We start from the raw sequence: 6,000 nt of genomic DNA, 5'->3' as shown, positions 1-6,000 counted from the left end.
ACACTGGGACACCAGTGACCACATCATCAACTCTGGGTCACATCATCCACACTGGGACACCAGTGGCCGTGTCAGCAACACTGTGACAGCAGTGACCACGTCACCAACACGGGGACACCGATGACCACGTCACCGATACTGGGACACCAATGACCACGTCACCGATACTGGGACACCAGTGGCCACTTCATCCAGGCTGGGACCACAGTGGCCAAGTCATCAATACTGGGACGCCAGTGGCATTCAATCAATTTAAAATTCACTTAAAATTGGTTTCATTGTCAATTATTTAATTAATCGATTTAAAATAAGGAATTTAACTTTTAAAAGTAATTTATTCATGAATTTAAATTTTATTTGTTTATGTAATGAATTCATCACTCCATATCTAATCGGTCAGTTAATTTACAACCCCTCACCCCTAGCCACAGAACCTGAGAACAGAGCAGAGGAAAACGTATTCGTCTCTCCCACGGACACATTTTTTCATTTGGAGATGTCTCTTTGTGTCCCCCAGGCTGGAGCGCAGTGGGGTGATCGCAGCTCTCTGCAGCCTCTAACCCCTGGGCTCCAGCGATCCTCCCACCTCAGCCTCCCTAGTCTCTAGGACTGCAGGTCCACCACCGCGCCCGGCTGATTTCCGAATTTTTGTGGAGACGGGGGTCTCGTTTGTCGCCTCTGCTGACCCCAAACTCTTGAGCAATTCAGGAGTTTCACAGCCAATCCTCCTACCTCAGCCTCCCAAAGTGCTGGGATTACAGGTGTGAGCCTCTGCAGCTCGGAAAGTCTTATATAGAGGCAGGGAGCGGCGGCTGACACCTGTAATCCCAGCACTCTGGGAGGCCGAGGCGGGAGGATCACGAGGTCAAGAGATCGAGACCATCCTGGTCAACACGGTGAAACCCCGTCTCTACTAAAAATACAAAAAATTAGCTGGGCACGGTGGTGGGTGCCTGTGATCCCAGCTACTCCGGACGCTGAGGCAGGAGAATCGCTTGAACCCAGGAGGCGGAGGTTGCGGTGAGCTGAGATCGCGCCATTGCACTCCAGCCTGGGCAACAGAGTAAGACTCTGCTTTAAAAAAAAAAAAAATTGAAAATCACTGTAATTGAAGGTCAGACATGCAGAGACACAGACAGACATACACGGACACACACGTGCACACAGACACACAGACAGACACACACACAGACATACAGACACACACGTGTGCACAGACACAGACACACACGCACAGACACAGACACACACATGCACACAGACATACAGACAGACACACACACAGACATACAGACACACACGTGTGCACAGACACAGACACACACGCACACAGACACACACACACAGACACAGACACACACAGACACCCACACGCACACAGACATACAGACAGACACACACATGCACACACAGACATACAGACACACACGTGTGCACAGACACACAGACAGAGACACACAGACACACACACAGACACAGACAGACGCACACACAGACACACAGACACACACACAGACACACAGACACACACGTGTGCACAGACACACAGACACACACGCACAGACACAGACACACACAGACACACACATGCGCAGACACACAGACACACCCAGAGACACAGACATATAATGAGAAAAGAAATTAGGAGACTGGGTGCGGTGACTCAAGCCTGTAGTCCCAGCACTTTGGGAGGCCGAGGCGGGTGGATCACGAGGTCAAGAGATCGAGACCATCCCGGTCAACATGGTGAAACCCCGTCTCTACTAAAAATACAAAAAATTAGCTGGGCACGGTGGCGCGTGCCTGTAATCCCAGCTACTGGGGAGACTGAGGCAGGATAATCGCCTGAACCCAGGAGGCGGAGGTTGCGGTGAGCCGAGATGGCGCCATTGCACTCCAGCCTGGGTAACGAGAGCGAAACCCTGTCTCAAAAAAAAAAAAGAATAGAAAATGACTGTGATTCAAGGTCATGAGTTCGAAACCAGCCTGAGCAACATGGTGAAACCCCGTCTGTACTAAAAATAGAAAAACTAGCCGGGCGCGGTGGCGGGTGCCTGTAATCCCAGCTACTCGGGAAACTGAGGCAGGAGAATCGCTTGAACCCAGGAGGCGGAGGTTGCCGTGAGCCGTGATCGCACCACTGCCCTCCAGCCTGGGGGACAGAGCGAGACTCCACATAAAAAAAAAAAATTAAAAAGTGTTAAATGTTCACAGAAAAAGGAGACAGTGAAAGAATCGTACAGCTGAATAATGACACCTTGTTGGGTGTCACGACATGTGAAAAAACGACCGTCGCACATGTCGGGACTAGACACTTTGAGGTCACCAGGCTGTCTGAAGCCGTCCCTGGCACCGGTCACCTGGGACTCTGCTCTTAGGGTGCCCGGGAAGCCAGTCGCGGAGAGAGACTGTTTCATGCAAAATGTTTCTTTTTGCTTCCTGCAGAAACGGGACCCTCAATGGCCGTCGTGCCACGAGAGTACAATGAACCACGGAAAACACACACATGTATCCCTGACGCACGTGGGGTCGTCCTTCCTGCCCTGTCTGAGCTCCGTGGGCCGGAGCCAGACTCACCATCTAAACTCAAACCCGACTGGGCGACAACTGAAAACTTTTCTAATCAGGTGACGGCCACGGACACCTGGGACATGCCTGTGACCACGTCCAGCTCTGATATATCCGTGAAAGTACAAGGACGTGGAATGTCCTACGTGGCTGTGAGCTCGGCGTGTCTAACGGCCACGTAGGATTACTATGGAATACTATGCAGCCATGAAAAAGGATGAGCTCGGCGTGTCTAACAGCCACGTAGGATTACTATGGAATACTATGCAGCCATGAAAAAGGATGAGCTCGGCGTGTCTAACAGACATGTAGGATCACTATGGAATACTATGCAGCCATGAACAAGGATGAGCTCGGCGTGTCTATCAGCCACGTGGGATTACTATGGAATACTATGCGGCCATGAACAAGGATAAGCATGGCGTGTCTAACACCTATGTAGGATTAGTATGGAATACTATGCAGCCATGAAAAAGGATGAGCTTGGCGTGTCTAACAGCCACGTAGGATTACTACGGAATACTATGTAGTCATGAAAAAGGATGAGCTCGGCGTGTCTAACAGCCACGTAGGATTACTACGGAATACTATGTAGTCATGAAAAAGGATGAGCTCGGCGTGTCTAACAGCCACGTAGGATTACTATGGAATACTATGCAGCCATGAAAAAGGATGAGCTCGGCGTGTCTAACAGCCACGTAGGATTACTACGGAATACTATGTAGTCATGAAAAAGGATGAGCTCGGCGTGTCTAACAGCCACGTAGGATTACTATGGAATACTATGCAGCCATGAAAAAGGATGAGCTCGGCGTGTCTAACAGCCACGTAGGATTACTACGGAATACTATGTAGTCATGAAAAAGGATGAGCTCGGCGTGTCTAACAGCCACGTAGGATTACTACGGAATACTATGTAGTCATGAAAAAGGATGAGCTCGGCGTGTCTATCAGCCACGTGGGATTACTATGGAATACTATGCGGCCATGAACAAGGATAAGCATGGCGTGTCTAACACCTATGTAGGATTAGTATGGAATACTATGCAGCCATGAAAAAGGATGAGCTCGGCGTGTCTAACAGCCACGTAGGATTACTACGGAATACTATGTAGTCATGAAAAAGGATGAGCTCGGCGTGTCTAACAGCCACGTAGGATTACTATGGAATACTATGCAGCCATGAAAAAGGATGAGCTCGGCGTGTCTAACAGCCACGTAGGATTACTACGGAATACTATGTAGTCATGAAAAAGGATGAGCTCGGCGTGTCTAACAGCCACGTAGGATTACTACGGAATACTATGTAGTCATGAAAAAGGATGAGCTCGGCGTGTCTAACAGCCACGTAGGATTACTATGGAATACTATGCAGCCATGAAAAAGGATGAGCTCGGCGTGTCTAACAGCCACGTAGGATTACTACGGAATACTATGTAGTCATGAAAAAGGATGAGCTCGGCGTGTCTAACACCACGTAGGATTACTATGGAATACTATGCAGCCATGAAAAAGGATGAGCTCGGCGTGTCTAACAGCCACGTAGGATTACTACGGAATACTATGTAGTCATGAAAAAGGATGAGCTCGGCGTGTCTAACAGCCACGTAGGATGGGGTTTCACAGACAGTTATTAGCACAGTTACGATTTTTTCTTTTTTTTTTGAGACGGGAGTTTCGCTCTTGTCACCCAGGCTGGAGTGCAATGGCGCGATCTCGGCTCACCGCAACCTCCGCCTCGTGGGTTCAGGCGATTCTCCTGCCTCAGTCTCCCCAGTAGCTGCGATCACAAGCACGCGGCACCGTGCCCGGCTAATTTTTTGTATTTTTAGTAGAGACGGGGTTTCACCACGTTGACCGGGCTGGTCTCGAACTCCTGACCTCCTGATCCGCCCGCCTCGGCCTCCCAAAGTGCTGGGATTGCAGTCGTCGGTCACCGTGCCCGGCCCGGCCCGGTTATTCTTTAACAAGGAAGGAAACTTTAAAAACAGGAGTTTTCATCCTTCCCCACATTCCGTCCTCTCGGCCACGAGACTCTGAAAACCCGGCACAGAGACGTCAGCACAAACCCAGAGAGACACACAGCAACGGCTGTTCCCGGGACCTCCTCGGGGCGCGGGAAGGGAAGTGTGTGTGTGTGGGTGGGGGGGGGGAGACGGCGGCTCTGGCCAGCCGGGCACAGACTCCTGGGGGGGGCTTTGGGGACCGGATTTGCGGCCGGCCGGGGATGGGCCATTCTTTCTGGGGATTAGGAGGATAATCCTCCATTCAATGAGCCTCCTCCAAGTCCCCGAAGCGTTTCCCGGAGACTCCGGCCCCGGGAGGGACAGAAAAATATGTTAGCATGACAAAGACACCCTGTCCCGTCTCTAGAGGGACACATGGCCCCCTCTGTCCACCAGGGTCTTATTCAGCAACCCCCCCATCCCCCCAACGCTGACAAGGAGCCTCCCCTCCTCCTCCTCCTCCTCCTCCTCCTGCTCCTCCTCCTCCTCCTCATGACCAGGTTTTGATTTCTCCACCCGCAGCTCGACGTGTCCTATGAATTATTCACATCACACGGAGCCACGAGGCCTCGTGTCTCTGTGAGTTTTTCTTAATGAGAGCAGAAGTGGGGGGGCTTTGATCTGCAGACTCAGGGGGGCCACAGACGAGCCGGAGAAGCTTCCCACGTCATCTTGATTTTTTTATAATTTTTTTTTTTTTTGTGGCCGTCTCTCCTGTCTGGGCTGTTTTTCCAAGTGTGGGACACGTGGACTCGCCCCGTCCTGAGACATGATTTCAAGTCAACAACACGGATTTTTTTGTTGTTGTTTTTTTTTTTTTTTTTTTTTTAATTTATTGATTGTACTTAAAGTTCTGGGGTCCATGGGCTGAGCGTACGGCTTTGATACACACGGGCCAGGGTGCTTTGCTGTATCCATTCCCCGGCTCACCGCCCCCCCCCGTCAGGCCCCCCCACTCCCTCCTATCCCTCCCCTGGCCCCCCAGCCCCTGCTATCCCTCTCCAAGACCCCCCACTCCCTCCTATCCCACTCCTAGCCCCCAATCCCTGCTATCCCTCCCCGGTCCCCCAACCCCAGCTACGCCTCCACTATCCCCCCACTCCCTGCTATCCCTCCCGTGGCCCCCCACCCCTGCTATCCCTCTCCAAGCCCCCACCCCTGCTACCCCTCCCCTAGCCCCCCACCCCTGCTATTTCTCTCCAAGCCCCCCGCCCCCTGCTATCCCCCCCGGCCCCCCACCCCCTGCTGTCCATCCCCTATATCTTGCATTGTCCCCATGCTATCCCTCCCCAACTCCCCCCCCGTCCCTCCCCTATTTCCCCCAATAGACCCCTGATATCCCTCCCCTGGACCCCCACACCCTGCTATCCCTCCCCTGGCCCACCACCCGCTGCTACACCCCCCCAGCACCCCACTCCCTATCCCA

The sequence above is a fragment of the Callithrix jacchus genome, chromosome X (genome assembly GCF_049354715.1).
Source record: "Callithrix jacchus isolate 240 chromosome X, calJac240_pri, whole genome shotgun sequence".
Lineage (NCBI taxonomy): Eukaryota > Metazoa > Chordata > Mammalia > Primates > Cebidae > Callithrix > Callithrix jacchus.
This window is presented reverse-complemented; position numbering follows the sequence as displayed.